General features: G+C 37.9%; 1 protein-coding gene and 1 non-coding gene across 5 annotated transcripts in view; one reads left to right on the top strand and one right to left on the bottom strand.

Annotated features, from left to right (window-relative positions):
- Positions 1-21,848, bottom strand: part of PDE1C (phosphodiesterase 1C, calmodulin-dependent 70kDa) — a 430,964-nt gene that overhangs the window by 141,366 nt on the left and 267,750 nt on the right. The gene's annotated exons all lie outside the window — the stretch shown is intronic.
- Positions 98-180, top strand: TRNAL-CAG. Its single transcript has one exon. It is a non-coding gene; the product is annotated as a tRNA-Leu (tRNA).

Here is a 21,848-nt window from a genome sequence, read left to right on the forward strand (position 1 = left end):
TTCCCATCTCTGAAGAAAAGAAATTATGTTATGTGGTAGAGGAGTAGCGTTTTAGGTAATTTTAGAAATTATTTCTGAGAGTCCCCATTCGCAGCAGGTCAGGATGGCCGAGCGGTCTAAGGCGCTGCGTTCAGGTCGCAGTCTCCCCTGGAGGCGTGGGTTCGAATCCCACTCCTGACAGCTTGACATTTTTTTTTTTTTTTAATCATAAATGAGGAGAATCTAACAAGCAGTTGAATGTGTTAGCTAATTATTATTCAATTGAAAAACTCGGTAAAAACTATGCTAGATTTTTTAAATTTTATCCATTTATATATTGTCTGAACATGCTTATTATAGGTTGGATGCTATATTAGACACTGAGGAATAACAAATGAATGTGACTTGAACCTTATCCTCATATTGCTTACAGTCTAGTAGTAAGAGTTCACTACAAGATATCAAATGATTGCTTCCATTTAATATAATAAACATTTGAAGACTGCTAATGTGCTATACATTATTCTAGATCCAAGGAAACAAAAGCAAATAGGTCACAAACTGAAAAAATTCTGTTTTGTCTCAGACATAAGAGAACATCTCTTTTCTTATAGATTAGTTAAGTATTATCATTATATTATATAAGCAGGTACAACTGGACTTTGTTATCTTGACTTCCTGGCAAACAAACACTAAAGTAAAAAAAAAAAAAAAGTTATGCTATTTATTTTTAGAAAATTTTTAGAGATAAAAATGTCTGTTTGAAAACGTTATGCCTTTTTCTTGCAAAATTATCCTATGTAAAGATCAGTAAGAATAAATCTCTTCTATAGCCAAGTAACAATTTCTCGCTTTAATTGGACAGTGAGAATTATATAATTTTATGTGTACACATATTTATCTTCTTTTAAAGCCCTTGTGGTTGAAATTTCCCTTATACTGCTCTAATCATAGTAAATGTTAAATAAATATGTTGGATGAATAATGAACACCAAACCAAACTTTTTACTTCAAGTACATTTTCTCTAATGCTCAAACTGAATACAAAATTGGTCACTAACAGTATCTCCCAAAATCTTCATATGTTGAAGTCATTATCTAAGCATAATCGTCTCCTCTTTATGTTAAATATTCCCAAGTCATTTCTCCTCAAACCCACGTTTAACACCTTACATCATCTCACTTATTCTTAGACAACTCTTCCAGTTTCTCCAGGCACTTTTTAGAGTGTTAGTATCATGAGATAGTTATTATTTCTCAAATGTCAACTTCTCTTAATAATTCCAAGGAGAATGTTAACTTTTTGTATTATAGTATATAAGCTTATAATGGGACTATGGTCAATTTGTGATTCCCGGGTCTCTTCTTTCGCTTTAAATAAATTAACTGTACAATAAAATATGTCTTCTTTGGGTTGGTCTTGATATAGGAAGATATTTAGATCAGAAATTCCCATGTCTTTGGCCAAGGGTACTATTGAGTCAATAACATTTGTTGGTGCCAAGTCCATGCACGGCAGGTGCTATATGGGCTATAGACAGAAAAGATACAAGAAGCTTCCAGGTGGGTTAGGGAGACAGGCATTCATTCATGCAGCAGTGAATGAATAAAAGAAGGGATAACCCCACAGTGTGTGACTTCTGGAGTATAAAACCTTCCATCCTAAAGCCTGGCTTTTTCATATACCAGCTGTAAATGACCTTGAGCAAGTTTTTAAAATTCCCAATATTTCCATTTCTTCAATGATAAAATAGAGATGAGAAGAGTATCTACCCCATAGATTTAATGATAATTACATAAAATAATGTATGTAGAGAAGCTAACACCATGCTTTTAAGCCCTCAGTAGATTCTATGTGTGCATAAATGTGTGTGTATATACATACTTTGTGCCGGGTACCCTGCTAGATACATAGTTAACTATGATACAACAAAGAGTGAAAAAAAAGAGATAAACAGAAGAGCAAGAATAGACCTTGACCATGAGCCAACCACCTCCTGATACAGTGCGTGTGTGTGTGTATGCATGTGTGTGTTTCTTAACTTGGAGTCAGAATTGACTTTAGAGAATGGGAAGTTCTGAGCCTACAGGTAGAAACAAGATAAATTTCCTTGTCCAAGGAAGCATGGAGAAAAAAAGCGGCACATTCTAAGACACACTACATGGAAATCAAGCCTCATTATCCGCATTCCTATGCCTGAGTCCTTCCTTTCCAAAACATACAGCCTCATAGATAGGCCAACTGTGACTCATAATTCACTCAGTACAGAGGCTATCACTGAGAAGAATCAGCAAGCATAAAAGGGTTTTAATAAATTAGAACCTGTAGAACTTTATGGGGAGCAGGCGTCTGAGTCCCATTTTATGGAACATGAACCTAAGCAAAAGGGTTATATGAACTACTATGAGGTTGTTCTGCCCGTGGATAATGATGGCAATGTAATCGCATGCCCCACAAACTAGACCTTCATAAGTCTCCTGTTGTTAGGATAATGACATTTACAGGTTTATTTATAATTTTATATTCCTCTCTTTCATTTTATTCTTCACTGAAAGTTGATGTATTGCAACTCATTGGCAGGCAATTTATTTCAGGGTGAAAAGTAATCTAATAAAAAAATAAAATCTGTGAATGTGAAAAAACATCCCAAAGATATAAGTAGATTTATTATACATAGCTGGAAAATATATCTCCAAGTTGAAGGCATTCATAAAGGGAGTTAACTTCTCTATGCAGAAGTTTCTTTAGAAGAATACTTGTATGGAGTCATTTACTTTCAGTTCCAGAAGTCACCTGGGAATAGGTGAAAATTACCCATACAAGTCAAGAAGTATTTACATGCCACCAAACAACTGAAGCAAAATAAAGCCTTATAGGAGAAATAGATTAGGGCACTGAAAGAAAGAGGGGGTCAGGAGGAGAGAAATATGTACGTAAAACACTAAAGACAACATTAAAGTAGACCCAGTAACCACACAATGATTGAATAACAGGACACCTATAGTCTTGATTTCATCTAAAAATTTTCAGTAGAGAAATCTCAAAGAAAGTGGCATTTAATCATTAGTAATATTGCTCTGTAACCTAGAAATGTCCTTTAGGATCTTCAAATGCTTAAAAGATTCACTATTGTTTTCTTTAGGTTGTTGCTCCTTGATGGAACAGTTCCTCTTTTATCACATCATTCATCTCAATGCCAAGTTTTGAAGGTGGTGTTATCTGTGTGGCAGTAAATGGCCAAAATACCCCTCCACAGTATGGTGCATGAGCACTCCCATCCCACTGCATGCTCTGCTCCTCCCACCACCATAGGGCACATCCAGGTGTGTCATCGTGGTTAACTGGAATGCCTTTGCCAGTCACTGTGCAGCACCACACATACAAAGATGGGAAATCCAGTCCATGACCTCAAGGAGTTCATACTTTTGACTTGGATGGATAACCTCATTTAGTCCTCAAAACAAATCTATGACATAGTTAATATTATTCCTGTTTCACATATGAGAAAACTGATTTAAAGGCTTTACACAACTTTGCAGAGCCACATACCTAGAAAGTGATGGCTTTTGATTCCAGAGCCTGTATTTTTAACAAATACATTATTCAGCAAATAGCAAGGATTGGATGAATTAGTACATGATTAAAAGAATAAGGCACACTAAAACAAGTTAAATACCACGATCATATTCTTATTCAACCTTTCTACTTTGAGACAGAATATTCTTAAATTTCAGTTTGTAAATTTCCAAAGTCGAAATTATATCCCCCAAACCATGCTTGGTATTATGGACACTGCCATTCAATAAATAAGCTGAAGTGATCAAGAGAAATATTAGTAGCTAGAGACTGTGTCTTCAAGGTGCTGACTTAACTAGTTACACATTTAAGGTCTTAATTTATAAATTGCCCAAATTAATCCAAAAAGGAGTCTATTTTTTCATTTCATCGATTTTGTCAAATGGTTGCGATGTTTTTTAAATGCAACCAAAATAATGTAATAATATCAAAGACCTATTAGACAAGTTATAGTGGACTGAGACATTATGACCATTTCCTTATCCATAAAAATGTACTGTTTAAAACAAATTTATTTCAAACATTACTGTGATGGTCTTTGTGATGTGTCAACTTGGCTAGGTTACAGTCCCCACTTATTCAATCAAACACTAATCTAGGTGTTGATGTGAAGGTATTTTGCAGATGTGACTAAAGTCCATAATTGGTTGACTTTATATAGATGAAATTGTACTAGATAATCTGGGTGGACCAGTTAAAAGGCCTTGAAAGCAGAACTGAGGCTTCCCTGAAGATGAAGTTTGCATGTGGTTAGTAGCTTCAACTGTGCCTGAGAGTTCCAGGGTACCCTTCCTGGTGGTCTCCCCTTGGATTTCAGATTTATCTAGCCAGCCCCACAATTGACTAAGCTTATTCTTTGCACTAACTTTCTTAACACTGAATATATCTTCTGCTGACCCTGCTTTTCTGGTTACACTCTGGCTGAAGCATTACTCTTGCGCTCTCCCATGACAAAGAGGCATGGTTCATCAGCCTCTACTCAAGAACCACACAGGGTTCAGAAGCAGTATGAAACTTAGCAACAGCTAGAACTTCCTACCACCATTTTAATGAAAAATAATTTTAAAAAACAGGCACATGGATTTTTAATAAAGACCCTGAACTCTTTATAACTCTAGTGACTGTCATGTGTAGTTCCTAACAAATGTTTCTGAAGTGAATGAATGACAGAATGAATGAATGAGTTGACTTGGCTGGCAGCCCTCTTGTGCTTTATCTCTCAGATTAATCACTCAACGTTTGGATTGCAAAGCATGCACGACCCTGGCACAGAAACTATAGCTCCTGATATATAACTGCTTTAGAGCCTTTCATTCTTCAGAAGTCCTATGCAAATTTCCCATTTTTGAGATGGTAATATGAACCCACAAATTTTATAACTCTCTCACCAAGAATCCCATTGGAATAACCACTGAAATATAAAAATACAGTTACAGCCGAGAAATAGGAAAGTGAGTCAAAGACCAAAAAATGTGGCCTAAGTTCTCTTAGTTGGTTACGCAGATGTCAGTTTCTAATTATAACTAAGTAGATGGTTTTTCCATCAAGGCTATTTCTACACACTGGTGACAGTGATTTAATCAAATCACTGTCAGAGAACAACATAGCTCCTTGGATGTCCTCTAATATCACAAACGTTCCAGTGAACTCTCTAAACAAAAGTACATGCACTGTTATCTAAGGAAATGACTCCAGCCACCCTTCCTATCGCATCTTTGACCCTTAAATGCCCAGGCTGTCTTTGGCTTCACATCTAGGCTTCCTCATTTTGCTCCACCTGGAGCTGGTAACCAGGATCCAGACTGGTATTTCAGATAAAGCCCCCAGGGCACTGGCTCTTCTAGTTTCATTAACACCAAAGAGGAAACTGAGAGGGAAGAAGAAAGAGGAAACCTCCCTTCCTCATTCCCCATTAAAGGGGAATATATAATATTAAATATATATATATATATATACACACACACACACACAGACACACACACTCCTTTAATCCTTCCAAACCCCACAAAATAGGTCATACCATATATTATCAATTCTAAGACACATCTATTTTCACATTTTAATATCTGTGAAATAGAGATGCATTGTATAATACATAGAATATCATAACTTATTTGGCATTAGTTTATCTTTCTTGGTAGTAAACAAAATGATGATGTACCTTCTGCTTGAAAGCATCTTATTTCAGTTGAAATAGAGTATTTCCATCACGCCCATTTTACAGATGAGTTCCTGAGGCACAGAGGCTTTCCCAAGGTCACACGGATAGCAGATGACAAGCCAGGATGGGAATCCAGGCAGTCTGTCTCTAGAGCAGGGTTTCTCAAAATTGTCACCATTAACATTTTGGACTAGATGATTCTTTGTTGTGGAGGGCTGCCTGTGCAGTGAGGGATGTTTAACTGGGTATTCCTGGCCTCTGCTCACTAGATGCCAGTAGCATCCACCCCCAAAGTTGTGACAACCAAAAATGTCTCCAGACATTCCAGATGTCCCCTGGGGATCAAAATCACTCCTGGTTTAGAACCACTGTTCTAGAGTATGCAATATATATGCAATATGCAATACATATGCAATATATATTTTCTTCTAAAAATGGAAACATGTCCAGGGTGACTTCCGCTGCAGTTGGAAACAAGCTGGGTCTTCCCCAGAAAGCAGGAATACTGCTTAGTTTCACTTTTTCCTTAAGATGGTCCTTTTCCCCAATTTCTTCTTTTATTCTTACCCTTAGCTTAATGCCCTCTGCCCTTTCTTAACTCTGCACAATCCTTCAGGCAGTATTCTTTCCACCCGCTTCCCATGTCCCATTTCTTCTCATTTTGTTGATACTTTCCATTTGGAAGAAACTGCTCCGGAGGTGCTGATAGCACTGGCTCTCCTGTCCCCCATCTGCCATCCACAGGCAGGAACGATCTTGTTCGAACCACTACACAACCCAGAAGACAGGTGATGGGCACTATCAGCTTGCTCCAGCTTTGGTCACATGAGGAAACCAAGCAGGGACTTTGGAAAAGTGAAGCCCAGGAAAATAAAGACTATGATTTGACTGTAATGTGTTCTGATGAGAGAATCCATCTGCTTTCAGGAGACTGTTGAGAAGCCAGGTATGTGGTAGAAGGATACATGGCTTCTAGAACCAAATGGCCCGGATTTCAATTCCAGTTCTGCTTGCCACTCAGGAACTGTGTGAGCTTGAGCTACTTAATCTTTCTGTGCCTCAGGTTCCTCCTCTGCAAGGGGAAAAATAACAGCCCCATCTCATGCAGTAAAGAGTAAGTTTGCAAAGCACTTGAAAGAGGGCCTGGCCCATGCAAATACCAGATAAGAGTTTGCTATTATTAGTGACCCAATTTCAAAAACAATTGCAGTGCATTTTTGGTTTAGCTTGATAGGATAGTTCCCAATTATTCAGGCTAATTTTTTAAATAGAATACTCAAGTAAAAATACTAACCTGAAACCAGTGAAAATATATGAGCAAATTGTTTACATATAGTCAGAGCAGGATGACAAAATTAGGCTACCACTTTAGATTTAGTTTATACACACATACAAATGCAAACTAGTAAAATTCCAGTAATGATAAAATTACCAATATTTTATTAGCAATCACTTCTGAACATCTGATATACTACATAATAGTACATATTGGTTGTTATAATTTATAGACATATATTTAAACAATGACCTTAAAACCTGAAGTGCCTTCTGAATCATAAAGATTAAATAATGGTTAGGATGTTTCAGTATTAATATCAGGACACTTCGTTGGAATTTAATCCTTTGAAGACTGAAAGAGGCCTATATTGTATCTACGGTGCTACCTGTGGCCTTTCTGCCTGATGGGTAGCCCCCAGGATTAAGATAATCTCAAAGGGCCAAGTAATCACATAACCTCTGAGCTGCCCTGCAGAGCCCCTTCCTTTTATTACAGAATTTTATACTGGTCACAGTAACAGATAGAGCAAACCTATCCTGGTAGCTAGGCTCCGAAGAATGCTGCACTTGCTGCTAATTCCCCTAACGACATCCCTGTTGCAGCTTCTCTATCACATCCTGGAACTCCACTTCCGCCCATCCCATGAGATGTACAGCCAGGAATGATTCCCCTTGATTTCCTCTAGAGTAGTAAATAATAAATGACTTTCACTCACTATGAGCCAGATGTGCATCATCTCACTAAAAACTGTCACAACAATGCTATGAGTCGGGCACTTTTATTATGCCTGTTTTATAAATGGAAAAACTAAGGCTGAGAGAACTTAAATAACTTTCTCCTAGGTCAACCAAAAAAAATCCCTTTGAACACTCTACTGCCTATATTTCTAGCCAGCCATTGAGATTCCTTGTTTACTTCTTTGGAGTGTGCTGTCTGTTGTCTATGCCTCCTGAGGCAGCAAAGCAGGCTTCACTCCCTCGTACTCTGTTTGAGCAGCACTACTCCATGTCCTTCTATCCAAAGCATTACAAGAGCTTTCATCTCTGTTGTCCTGGTTCAGGCAGGCGGCGTTACATTCAATGTGTTCATTTCCTTTTCATCAAAAATTAAATCAGTTGGTCCCAGGGAGCAAAGGGTTACTCTACAGAGGCAGAAGTGATATTAACAGACCAAAAGATATACACGTACAGGTCACCATAATCAATAAGGAGGATGAAAATCAATAAAACCTATTAATTCTGAAACAACAGATGAGTAGAAGGAACTCTACCTCAAGTCGAGTTAACCTTATGATCTCACAATCTTATTGCCATATAGCTGTTACCATAAATACTCAGAATATTTTGACTTGATATACAGATGTTTTTCATTTGGGCAAAACCATACTTATAAAATGAAATTTATTTGGGGAGAGGAAGTACTATTTATATATCGTGGTGCATTAAAACATAGATAATAAAAAAATTGTTTTGGCCTGTGGGACGGGGAGTTAGTTGCCAATATAACAGCAGGGTGCATACGAGAGGGCTGTTTTTAAGAAAGACAACAGAGTTAGCTGGCTAGAAATTACACGGAAAATAATTTTTTTTTCTTTTTTTGCACTCAGAAATGTGTTTGACAGGTAATAGCTGAAGACAATTGTGCTTCACAGATTAGTACTCAAATGTTTGCCCACATTGTTGGTCTTGATTTTTATCCTGTTGACCCCAAATGGCTGACTAGACCAAGTGTTTCATATTTCAACGTGCAGTTTTGGTGATCAAGGGGCACTAAGGCTCAGGAGCTGAGATGTCTTCCCAGCTCTGTTGATTGACTGGGTCAGTCTGAGGACACCAGCACCCTGGACCTCAGCTTTCCCCCCAGAGAAAGACTGGTGGGAAGGCTCCTTACTATCAGCACTGTAAAGGGATGCCCAAGTTGGAGGCTACACTTTGTTCCCCTTTCCTTACAATTCAAAAGCCCTGTTTCAACTTTCACTTTAGCTCACTATGTGTTACACAGCCAATCACATGAATTTTCAATGAAAATTTTTCAATGAAATTTTGATACTGCTCAAAAGAAAAGCAATCGCCAGGATATGAGTAAATGCTTTGCAACAGTTGTGTGTGGCTCCATTTTATCAGGGAGTGAACTAGGAAAAAAAATACCATAAATAATAAATTGTGGCCTATTTGGGTCATATATGAAGGAGGTTAATGGTAGCAACTAACATTGAGCCAGAAAGACAAAGCTGAAACCTGGAGTCAGGGCAGGAATTACGCAGCAGGTGTGAAATTAGAGATGTGACTATGGATGAACATAGGAACAGCAGACAAAAGATAGCAAAATCGGAATAGGACAAGTGGTGAGGTGATTTGAGGTTTAGAGGCAACCCAAGTGATTGAGTCTGGGATTTGTGGCCCGAGACCAAGACAAGAGGAGTCTGGAATAATCTGAAGAAATGGTGTTTGCACTTCTTGGAAGGACCAAGTGCAAACTGGTATTGGTTCTCACACTGAGTCCTCTAATCTAGCCTCATGAAGCCAGTGCAGTTATGGCTGCAGAGAAGCATTTGTGCTCTGGTTTACCATCTCTGTTTCCTGGGCCAAAGAACAAAGCTTTTAAAAAGAACCTGCACAGTCCACTTCATAAATCTCCCTTCAGCTGACAACCTTCCATCCAGACCTCAGGGTTGTATGCCAGTTAAATCCACAGCAGTTATATTTTTAAACCAGAATTATCCTCATTCCTACTCACTGACATACCACATAGTCTGGTTTAGGTCCAAGGCAAAAAAAAAAAAAAAAGGAAAATATACTCTAGATAAAATAAATTCATGTAAACACAACTCAGATTGGCTAGAAATTACTCAATTTTTAAGCAGTCCCAGTCTGATTTACTGGAACTGTTTGTTCTATACCAAGTATGAATCAATTACACAAATATTTCCAAAACAACTATAAAAGAAGTCAAAGGCCAAGATCTTAATTAAAATATAGTTTACTTTAGAAGATGTAGAGATTATCATTGGAAAACACTATCACATCAAGATTGTGTGTGTAAAAATAAACACAGGCTGGAAGGGAAAACTTTATGACAAGGAGTTCAGGGAAAAATTTAGCAATTCTACAACCAGCATTTTATCCACCTACATCTGAATGTCAACATATACCTTGCTTTTTCTATTCGTTTATCAAAGAAAGAAGCTTACTCTGTCTATGATAATATCAGAAACCTAGTGAAAGCAAATAGCAGACCTAACATATTTTCTTTCTTTCTTTCTTTCTTTTTTTATTTTTTTTTTAGCAGACCTAACATAATACCTTTCATGTTAACTGTAGTCAATCCCCTCTAAACACAGGTTTTCAAGGCAAGGCTATGTGGATTAGGCAAATTGGTTCCTCTTTTTCGATTATCAGCTGTCTTCTTCAACCATCACAAAGGTTGAACATTAAGCTACCAAATACAGAAATAAGGCATTGCCTCAAGACTAACTTTGATAAAAGATACTTATGCCACAGAGACAAATATAACTTATGGTTATCTCAAGTATTCTTTTCTATTTTAAATCCTGCCTTTTAACATTTATAATAGTAAAATTTGCTGTCCAATCAAAAGTGTTTGTAAGGAAAGATTCCAGTTTAATTATGAAGGACATCACTCTTCTCTGAAGCTATGAGAGGGGTTGCTCAAGAACAAATACATTATCACGGAAGAATCACTTATGTGACAGTGATGACTGTCTGTCTGCCCCCGAATATCTCAAATTCATAGAGCTCTGTCTACTTAGCTATACCAAGATAAGGAATCTCAAAGTGCTGGACACATTGCCTGACGTAGACAGGCACATAGCGATGTTCATTCATTCATTCATTTTGAATATTCATTCATTCCATCATTCCTCTGGAACCAATCCATTTGCTGCCCAGGATGGGATTCAAAGTGCCCCAATAATCTAATCAAAACTTAGCCTTATTTCTGTATAGACTCCCATCTGTGGGCTGTAAACCTGTGTTCTTTAATAATATATGTCTCACACAATGAGAGCTGTATTTTCACATTTCAACCTCTACCTTAGCCCAACCTGAACTCTCCCCAGCAGCCCCAGACCCAGGCTTGGCCTTGCTCATCAGTGTTTCCAACATTCAGTGCAGCTTCTGAGTTACAAGCCTTCCACCTGGTCATGCCAGGGTACTGCTACTTATTCCTAAAAATCTCTGCCTGCCCCAAAACACCTCACTGTGAAGATCTGCCCAACTGCCAGTTTTAATATTGACAAGACTGGCTTAGACTTATCCTGCTTAAGCATTTTCTGTATTAAAATATACGTGTACTTCACATTTCATTTAATCCAAAGAATTTTTCTCTGGGCTTGCTCAGCCTTAAATGTCTACACTAACTTCACTATGTCTTGGTTTCCTACCCTGTAAAAGGGAATAATATTAGTAACCACCACTGAAGATTATATATATATATATATATATACACACACATACACACACACATATAAAATATATATACACACATATATAGACATATATATAAAATATATATATAATACACATATACATATATATGCTCTTTGAAAACTTTCATGGAAGGATTAGTATTATCTTTTAATTCAATTTTTCCATGAACTTTTTGAAGTACCTTCATATACGTATATATGAAACATACAACACTGCCTGGTAGATAGTACATGCTATCAAGTGTTATTGTTGGTACTAATTTGTAGTGGGAAAGAAATATCTTTTCTTCCCATCTTAGGTTCATGGCTGAAGCTCCTATAACAAAAGACAGATTAACAAGAGAAAAGCATACAAATTTATTTAATATAAGTTTTACAGGACATGGGGACCTTTGTAAATGAAGATCCAAAGAAACAGGTAAAACTGTATTTTTATGCTTAGGTTTGATGAAGAGTGGACGGTCATGGAGAAGTGTGATCGGAGTATAAAAGGGTGTGATCTAGTAGTAATAAATGAAGGGGAACTTAGCACAGTCCGTTTGTTCTGATTCTCCTCATGTCTCTGTCTTCAGAAATAAGGATGTCCCTTTACTGCAGGTAGAGGGAGGGCACCTCTGACATGAGGGCCTCATTACCCACTCTGGGGGGGGGGGAATAGTGGGAGAAGGTCAGAGAGCAACCTTCCCGCACCTGCTGTCTTCTCAAATGTCAAGGAACCATATTTGGGGTACTGTGTCCTGAACCCCATCACTTTACTACTACTCTTATTACTGACTTCTTCCAACCAAGTAAGCTAAAGGATCCCTGGAGATGGAAACTGTCTCTTTCCTTTTTAAATCCTCTCAGACCCACATGGTGATTTGCATATCTAGGGCTGTAAGTGATTGTCAAATAAAATTAAATGAGTGATTACTTTTAAAAGACATCTAGATATATTATGATGACAATTACATAGCTATAGAAAGTAAGACCATAGAACTAAATTGCCTGTTTAAGGACATCAAATCACTCCAAGAGCCGGGAATGCAAGACAGTCATAAGCCCACGCTGCTGGTTCTTTGGGCCATCCTCTTACCACACTGTGCTCCTGATGACAGCCAACGCATCTACTCAACCTTATGTTATGTTGTGCACATTTACTTCTCCTTGGGAAAGGGCAGGTTGGGGCAGCCTTGGCTTTGTTCATTCCTTTCTACATTTATTCGGCAGTCCTGCCCCAGACTCTGTTAGACATAAGGAGACTATAGTAAGGCCAACAGACAAAAGCATTGCCTTGTTAAGCTCACATTTGGGAGATCTAGAAAATGAACAAAATATTACTTTATATTAAATTGCGGTAAGTGTGAAGCATCATATTGAAAAGCTGTTCCATCATTTCACCTACAATGACAATATCAGCTCTTGCCCCTTCATTCATACCCCTTTCTGGAGGCACCAAATCAGTCTTCTCCAACACTTGGCTGGTGAAGGAAAATGTATAGATTTGATTCTGAGAGGGGTATGACAATGTGATTTCGCTGCCATCCCTGTGCAAAAAGTATATACTCCACAGCCTGCCTGGGGAAGAATCCCGCTACCAGGTGTGGACAGGAACTTAAGTGGCCCGAGGAAGGCTCAGCAGCTCAAAGTGAGGCAGCACCCCTAAAGCAAAGGCAAACCTTCCATGTAGCCACAGAGAGAGAGAGGTGCCTATCCACAGGTGGATGATCCCAATCCTGACAAAGATTCCATCTCAAATACAACCACAGATAAACAGAGAGTTAGTTTTGCAGATAGAAGATATATTATGTTAGACTATGAGCTCTAAGTTCCCAGGGATCATTTTAGAGAAAAAGAAGATTTTTATAGTCATCAATTTCATCTTAAGGTTTTTGAGGCCCTTTCAAGATTTTATGACCTTTCACCAATGAAACAATTACAGATGGGTATTACTCTTTAAAGCAAATTAATGTCAACCTAAGTATAAATGAGTCAGACCTCTGAGTCTCCAAGCATTATGTTTCATTACACTGCCAAAAAACAAATCTTTGCAGACTAGTCTTAATGCTCCGGCTCTGTGAATAATCCTGCCGAAGAAATATTTTACAGAATGACATTGTCTTGAGATTGGGTTTTGATGAATTGCTTTTTCATATAGCAACTGAATGAAAAAACCAAACCTAACAAGAGACACATGAAAAACCACAGAAATCAATCAATAATGCTTTTTGTCCCCTGTCCCCAAATTACTATATTAAACCCACATTGAAGACCTAGTAAGCTATTGATTCACACTTCATAATGCTCTGTGTTCCTTCCAAATAACCACACTCTTCTGTAAGATATTCCTCTTCAATCAAGTTGTTTGATAGTTAACTTGACTTAACAAACGACCTTTAAAAATATCTATATTCTGCTCTGAGAAAGCTCCTCTGAGAAAAGATATATTGAATGACTTAAATTCAAGTCACTGCCCTGATTTAAACCATACGGAAATGATACACACTGTAGTAAATAATATTGAGTCCTACCGACAACCCCATACGTCAAAGACTGTCAAAGATATTTAGTATTGAAGCCCTTTCGAATACTAAGCCCCAAGAGATTTATAAGAGGTCAAGGTGATTAGACTTCCTTAATTAGAATGTAAATTCATTTATTGATTTATTGTATCGAAGCAATCCATGAGTAGCTGTTTTTTTAACATGTCCATTTTCTATTTCAGTGATAGATATCAGTTAAATATTAATCAGAATCTCCCACCTTGCCTATACTTTCAATATTCTGAGCTCAAGTTGAGCATAACAGGGACATTCTATGTCACAATTTTATCCCATTCTAGCTTCAGAGTTTGGGAAACAGAATACCCCACACTAAACAAACAAAATTTGCAACAAACTGCCAACAGAGGAGAAAGAGTATTCATTTTTGTATAGGTATATCTCATGCATGTACACCCAGACCAGCTCTACAGTTCCAAGAGAACCCAAGTTATTTGTCCTTCATCCCAGAGTACAGAGAGAGAGTTGCTTAGCTGTGCATGTTGGAGAGGGGATCTGAAGATGGAACTGTTCCTTGGAAGACTATGAATCCATCATTCAGAGGTTCTTCATGCCTCTGATTCCTGAGTCTTTCTGTTGTTCTGCAGCACAAATGAGCTTGCCCTTGTGGCCTGTTGGAAGGCCTCTCTGCTTTTTCCAGTCTACTAAGTTAATTAGTAGTACTAGTCTATGGCATTTTCAGCTGTCAAAATTTTGTTGACATCTCTCTTCTCCTGTCATTTCCTCTCTCCTTTTGTTCTTACACATTTATTCCTTTTCCATTGCTTTACTATCACATAGAAGGGTTCCATGAAAGAGCAGAGGTAAACCCATGTGTTTAATCTGCCACATTTAGCCAGAAGTCTCTACTATGCTATACAATATTACTCAACCTAAATCTATCTGAGCCAAGGGAGACAGATGACCATGCAATACAGTGAATGGCACTGCTTTTCTTCTTTCCCGCTTCTCTGTTTCCATGGATCAGCTTATATGCATATAATAGTAATAATAAGCACTGTTATAAATAAATCATATTAAGCCAGGCCAGTCCCCACCACCGGAGGAGTCTTATGAGCCTTGGGGCTCCATGCCCTGAGCCAGCTGCCCTGGAGAAGGCAGATGGGGCTGGACTTCTGGCCCAGGCCATCCCCACCACCAGAAGAGACTTGAGAGCCTCAGGATCCTTATACCCAGAGCCAGCCATGCCGGAGAAGGCAGAAGGGGTGGGACTTCCAGCCCAGGCCAGTCCCTGCCACCAGGAGACATTTAAGAGCCTTAGGGCCCTCTCACCCTGAGCCAGCTGTGCCGGAGAAGGCAATCAAGGCAGGACCTCCAGCCAAGGCTGATCCCCTCTCCCAGGAGAGACTTTAGAGCCTTGGGGCACCCACACTCTGAGTCAGCTGTCCCAGAACAGGCAGGTGCAGTGGGAACCCCAGCCCAGGCTAGTTCCTGCTGACCAGAAGGAGCAGTCCCTTCAGGATCCAAGCCAGACATCAGGGTGAAATGAGTGGACTGTGATCTCCCCGGCCACAATGACAAAACACCAAAGGGAAGATACCAGAAATATGAAAAATCAAGAAAGTACATTGCCACCAAAGGAAAATAATAATTCTCAAGTGCTAAATCCTATAGAACAGGAATGAAATGACAGACAAGGAATTTAGAGTAACAATTCTAAGGAAACTAAATGAGATGAAGAAAACTCAGTTACACAACACAATGAAATGAAAAAAATATATAATGGATCTGCATGAAGAAATGTACAAAGAAATCAATACCTTGAAAAAGAATGTAGCGAAACTTGTGGAGCCGAAGGATTCATTCAACAAAATAAAAAAAACACAACAGAGAGTTTAACCAGCAGACTTGAACAAGCAGAACAGAGAATTTCTGGCCTTGAAGTCAGGCTGTTTGAGTTAACACAGGCAGACCAGAAAAAAGAAAAGAAGAATCAAAAAAATTGAAGAAAATCTAAGCAAGACTACAGAAAACCTTAAGCACTCAAGTATCTGAATCATGGATATTCCAGAAGGGGAGGAAAAAGGAAATGGCATTGAAAACATATTCAATGAAATAATAGCAGAAAACCTCCCAGGTATAAGGAAAGTCACAGATCTCCAGATTCAGGAAGCACAAAGATCCCCAAACACATTCAACCCAAAATGATCCTCTTCAAGACATGTGATAATCAAACTGGTAAAACTCAAAGACAAAAACAGAATCTTAAAAGCTGCAAGAGAGAAGTGGCAAGTCACCTATAAGGGAGCCCCAATCAGAATAACATCAGACTTTTCATCAGAAACCCTAAAAGCCAGAAAAGAATGGGATGATATATTCAAAACACTAAAGGACAAAAATTGCCAGCCAAGAACACTTTACCCAGCAAGGTTATCCTTCCAAAATGAAGGACAAATAGTATATTTCTCAGACAAACAAAAACTATGGGAGTTCATTACCACACGACCAGCCCTACAAGAAATTCTCAAGGAAGTACTGGGTTTGATATCACAAAAACAACCATCACTGCCATGAATACTTAAGAAAGAACAATAACTACCAGCAAAACAAAAATGCTAACAAAAGAGAAAAAAAAAGTTTATCTATCACTCCAAGAAACCAACAAATACAGAAGACAAACAGAAAGTTAGAAAGAAAGAAACAAAAGGTACTTAAGATATCTAAACAAAAATCAGTAAAATGCTAGGAGCAAATCAACACCTTTCAATAATAGCTCTAAATGTAAAGTGATTAAATTTCCCATTCAAAAGACACAGACTGATTTACTGGATTAAAAAGATGGACCCAACAATATGCTGTCTTCAAGAGACTCACTTGACCTGTAAAGACACACATTGACTAAGAGCGAAAGGATGGAAAAAGATATATCATGCAAATAGAAATGAAAAATGAACTGGTATAAGAATTCATAGCTATTCTTATATAGTTATTCTGATATAGCTATTCTTATATCAGATAAAATAGACTTTAAAGCAAAAACCATAAAAAGAGATAAAGAAGGCCATTATATAATGCTAAAAGAATCTATCCATCAGGAAGACATAACAATCATAAATATATACGCACCTATGTGAGAGCAGCCAGATTTATACAGCAAACACTATTAGATCTAAAGAAAGAGATAGACACTAACACCATAATAATGGGGGGCCTGAACACCCCACTCTCATCATTGGACACATCATCTAGGCAAAAAACCAATAGAGAAACACAAGATCTAAATGACACTTTAGGCCAATTGGACTTGGCAGATATCTACAGAACTTTCTAACAAACAACCTCAGAATATTCATTCTTCTCATCAGCACATGGAACATTCTCCAGGACAAAACCACATGTTAGGTCATAAAGCAAGTCCCAACAAATTCAAAAAAAATTGGAATTATTCCATGTATTTTTTCTGATCACAATGGATTAAAATTAGAAATCAATAATGAACAAAACTCTGGAAACTATACAAACGCATGGAAATTAAACAACATTCTACTTAATAACATATGGGTCCAAGAAGAAATTAAACAGGAAATAAAAGAACTTCTTGAAACTAATGAAAATAATGACACATAATACCAAAAATCTGTGGGATACTGCAAAAGCAGTATTAAGGCAGAAACTTATTGCATTAAATGCTTACTTCAGAAGAATGGAAAGATGGCAAATAAGCAACCTAACACTTCACCTTAAAGATCTAGAAAAACAAGAACAATCCAAACCTAAAGTTAGTAGACAGAAAGAAATAATTAAGATCAGAGCAGAATTAAATGAAATAGAAACCCAAAAACAATACGAAAGATCAATAAAACAAAAGGTTGGTTTTTTGAAAAGATAAATAAAATCGACAAACCCTTAGCAAGATTAACTAAGAAAAGAAGAGAGAAGACCCAAACAACAAAAATTAGAAATGAAAAAGGTGATATTTATAACTCACACCTCAGAAACACAAAGCATCATTAGAGAGTACTATAAACAATAATATGCCAACAAATTTGAAAATCTAGACAAAATGGATAAATTTCCGGATGCATACAAACTACCAAAACTGAGCCAAGAAGATATAGCAAATCTGAATAGAACAGTAACAATAAAAGAGATTGAAGCTGTTATCAGAAGGCTCCCAACAAAGAAAAGCCCAGGCCCGGATAGGTTCAATGCAAAGTTCTACCAAACCTTCAAAGAGGAACTGATACCAATTCTCTACAAACTCTTCCAAAACATTGAAACAGAGGCCATTCTCCCAAACTCATTCTATGAGGCAAACATCACCCTGATATCAAAGCCAGACAAAGATGCATCAAATATAGAAAACTACAGGCCAATATCTTTAATGAATATAGATGCAAAAATCCTCAATAAAATACTAGCTAACAGAATACAGCAACACATGCACAAAATTGTACACCATGATCAAGTGGGATTCATCCCAGGGATGCAAGGTTGGTTCAAGATATGCAAATCAATAAATGTGATACACCACATCAATAAAAGCAAAGACAAAAACCATATGATCATCTCTATAGATGCTTAAAAAGCATTTGACAAAATTCAACATTCTTTCATGATAAAGACTCTCTACGAGTTAGGAATAGACAGAAAGTATCTCAACATAATTAAAGCCATTTACAATAAGCCCACTGCCAATATCATCCCAAACGGGGAAAAGCTGAAAGCTTTTCCGTCAAAAACAGGAACTAGACAAAGATGCCCACTCTCACCACTCCTATTCAACATAGTGTTGGAAGTACCAGCCAAGGCAATCAGAGAAGAGAAGGAATAAAGGGCATACAGATTGGAAAGGATGAAGTCAAGCTGTCCCTGTTTGCGGATGATATGATCCTATATATTGAACAGCCTAAAGCCTCTATTAGGTTGCGGGATACAAAATCAACACACAAAAATCAGTAACATTTCTATGCTCCAACAGTGAACATGCAGAAAAGGAAATCAAGAAAACTAGCCCATTTACAATAGCCACCAAAAAAAATAAAATTCTTAGGAATAAAGCTGAGCAAGGATGTTAAAAATCTCTACGAAGAGAACTAAAACCACCATTGAGAGAAATTAAAGAGGACACAAGAAGATGGAAAGATATCCCTTGCTCTTGAGTTGGGATAATTAACATTGTGAAAAGGTCCATATTACCCAAAGTGATCTACAGATTCAATGCAATCCCCATCAAAATTCCAATGACATTTTTCTCTGAGATGGAAAAAGCTATCCAGACATTTATATGGAACAACAAAGGACCATGCATAGCCAAAGCAATGCTGAACAAAAAAAATAAATAAATAAAGCTGGAGGCATAACACTACCTGACTTTAAACTAGATTACAAAGCTATAATAACCAAAACAGCATGGTACTGGCATAAAAATAGACACATGGATCAATGGAATAGAATAGAGAACCCAGAAATCAATCCATACAAAGGCAGCAAATCTACATACTGGGGAAGAGACTCCTTTTCAACAAGTGGTGTTGGGAAAATTGGATACTCATATGTGGGAGAATGAAACTAGACCCGTACCTTTCACCATATACCAAAATAAACTCAAAATGGATTAAAAAATTAAATATACATCCTGAAACAATAAAACTCCTTAAAGAAAACATAGGGGAAACACTCCAGGAAGTAGGAGTGGGTACAGACTTCATGAATAGGACCCAAAACACACAGGCAACTATAGGAAAAATAAACAAATGGGTTATATCAAACGAAAAAGCTTCTGAACGGCAAAAGAAACAATCAACAGAGTGAAAAGACAATCAACAGAGTGGGAGAAAATATTTGCAAAGTATACATCTGACAAAGGATTAATATCCAGAATATACAAGAAACTCAAACAACTTTACAGCAAAAAAACAAATAACCCAATTAAAAAATGGGCAAAGGAGCTGAATAGGCATTTCTCAAAGGAAGATATACAAATGGCCAATGAATACCATCTCACTCCAGTTAGGATGGCTAACATCCAAAAGACTGAGAATGATAAGTACTGGAGAGATTGCAGAGAAAAAGGAACTCTCATACAATGTTGGTGGGGCTGCAAAATGGTACAGCCTTTATGGAAAACAGTATGGAGTTTCCTCAAACAATTACAGATAGATCTACCATATGATCCAATTATTCCACTGTTGGGAATATACCCAGAGGAATGGAAATCATCATGCCGAAGGGAAACCTGTACTCCCATGTTTATTGCAGCTCTATTTACAATAGCCAAGAGTTGGGACCAGCCCAAATGTCCATCATCTGATGACTGGATAAGGAAACTGTGGTATATCTACACAATGGAATACTACTTTGCTGTAAAAAAGAATGAAATACTACCATTCACAACTTGGATGGACTTAGAGAAAATTGTATTAAGTGAAACAAGTCAGGTACAGAAAGAGTAATACCACATGTTCTCACTTATTTGTGGGAGCTAAAAATAAATAAATAAATAAATAAATAAACACATAAACAAATCAAGGGTGGGGGGGGAGAAGACAGAATAACCACAAAAATTCCTAGAACTATTTAAATCAAGTGAACAGATGTGATGGGGGTGGGTGGGGAGGGGGTGAAGAGGAATGGGTAAAGGGTGATGAGAATCAACTACAATGTATATTGAGAAGTAAAATAAAATAAAAATAAAAATAAATAAATAAATAAATCTTATTACGGTGGGGCTCATTGATAAATCCCAAAGTTCAAATTTGAGTATTTGGACGATTATTTACTCTCTTATTAAAATATTAAAAATAGTATACTAACACTGAGAACAAAGAACTAGTTGAGTCGTGGTGTCAGGGCATAATTCACACAACCCTGAGCAGACAGTGCAGTCCTATCAAATGTACATTTAGGTCAGGAACCAGAGCACTGCCATTAAGAGCACAGAGCCAAGAACCATGCGGCCTCCATTTGAGTTTTGCCTCTGCTACTTACTCTCCCTAAATCCGGGCACCCAGGCCTGTGGCGCTTCCACTCCCCTTCCACCTGGCAGGTGTATGTTGTGTTTCCACATTGCTCTGACTGCCCACGTGTCCTGGGACCCAGGTTCTCTCCCCTGCCTGTCATGAGGAAGTCCCCTGTAATGACCCCAGATCTTCACTCACATTCATCGTCTCCAATGTTCCTCCCACCTCTCTCTCCTACCCTTTACTTTCTTGGCTGGGATCTGCCCTGAAAATCTCAAAACCTGGCCTGTAAATGGACTATATCTTCCAGGTGTCCACTCAGACTAGGGCCAGGACTAGCAGCCTGTGGGGCTCAACATCCCACACATACCCCAAGTCCCTGCTTCCCTTTAACTCCCTGTCACCAGTATTTTCTCCTCTTTGCTGCCAGGATGCTACAGGGCAGGGAGTAAATCCTAACCCTCTGAACACACAGATATCTCCAGAACGCTCCCCATAAGTTTCCATAATGCCTTGTCTCTCCTTCTCCTCCTCTCCCTAAATCAGGGGTACTCTGGACACCCATTCTTCTCAGCTCTCTCCATTGAAGTAGCCCCTCACAGCCAGCTGCTCCCTGCAGCCTCAGTCCCTTGGTAGAGCAGACATATGCTCTTCATGAGCTGAGGCTGGGATAGCCAGGGGAGAAGGCCCCTGAGAAAGTAAAACTAAAAGAAGGAGAAAGCCAGAGGAGATTAAGCTCAGAGTATAAGTACCTTGTTAAGTCTTTTTTTACCACCATTTTTATTAAGAAATATTTTACACATACAAAAGAATATGAAAATATAGAGTCACAAAGAATAATAAAATGATCATATGTTTCCACAATCCAGCTTAAGAAAAAGAATACACAAATAATTAAAAGATCCTTTCCCAATTGCATATTTTCTTGATTCCCCCAAAGTTGATCATTATCCTTAGCTAACT

The sequence above is a fragment of the Galeopterus variegatus genome, unplaced genomic scaffold (genome assembly GCF_000696425.1).
Source record: "Galeopterus variegatus unplaced genomic scaffold, G_variegatus-3.0.2 Scaffold785, whole genome shotgun sequence".
In the NCBI taxonomy this organism is placed as follows: Eukaryota; Metazoa; Chordata; class Mammalia; order Dermoptera; family Cynocephalidae; genus Galeopterus; species Galeopterus variegatus.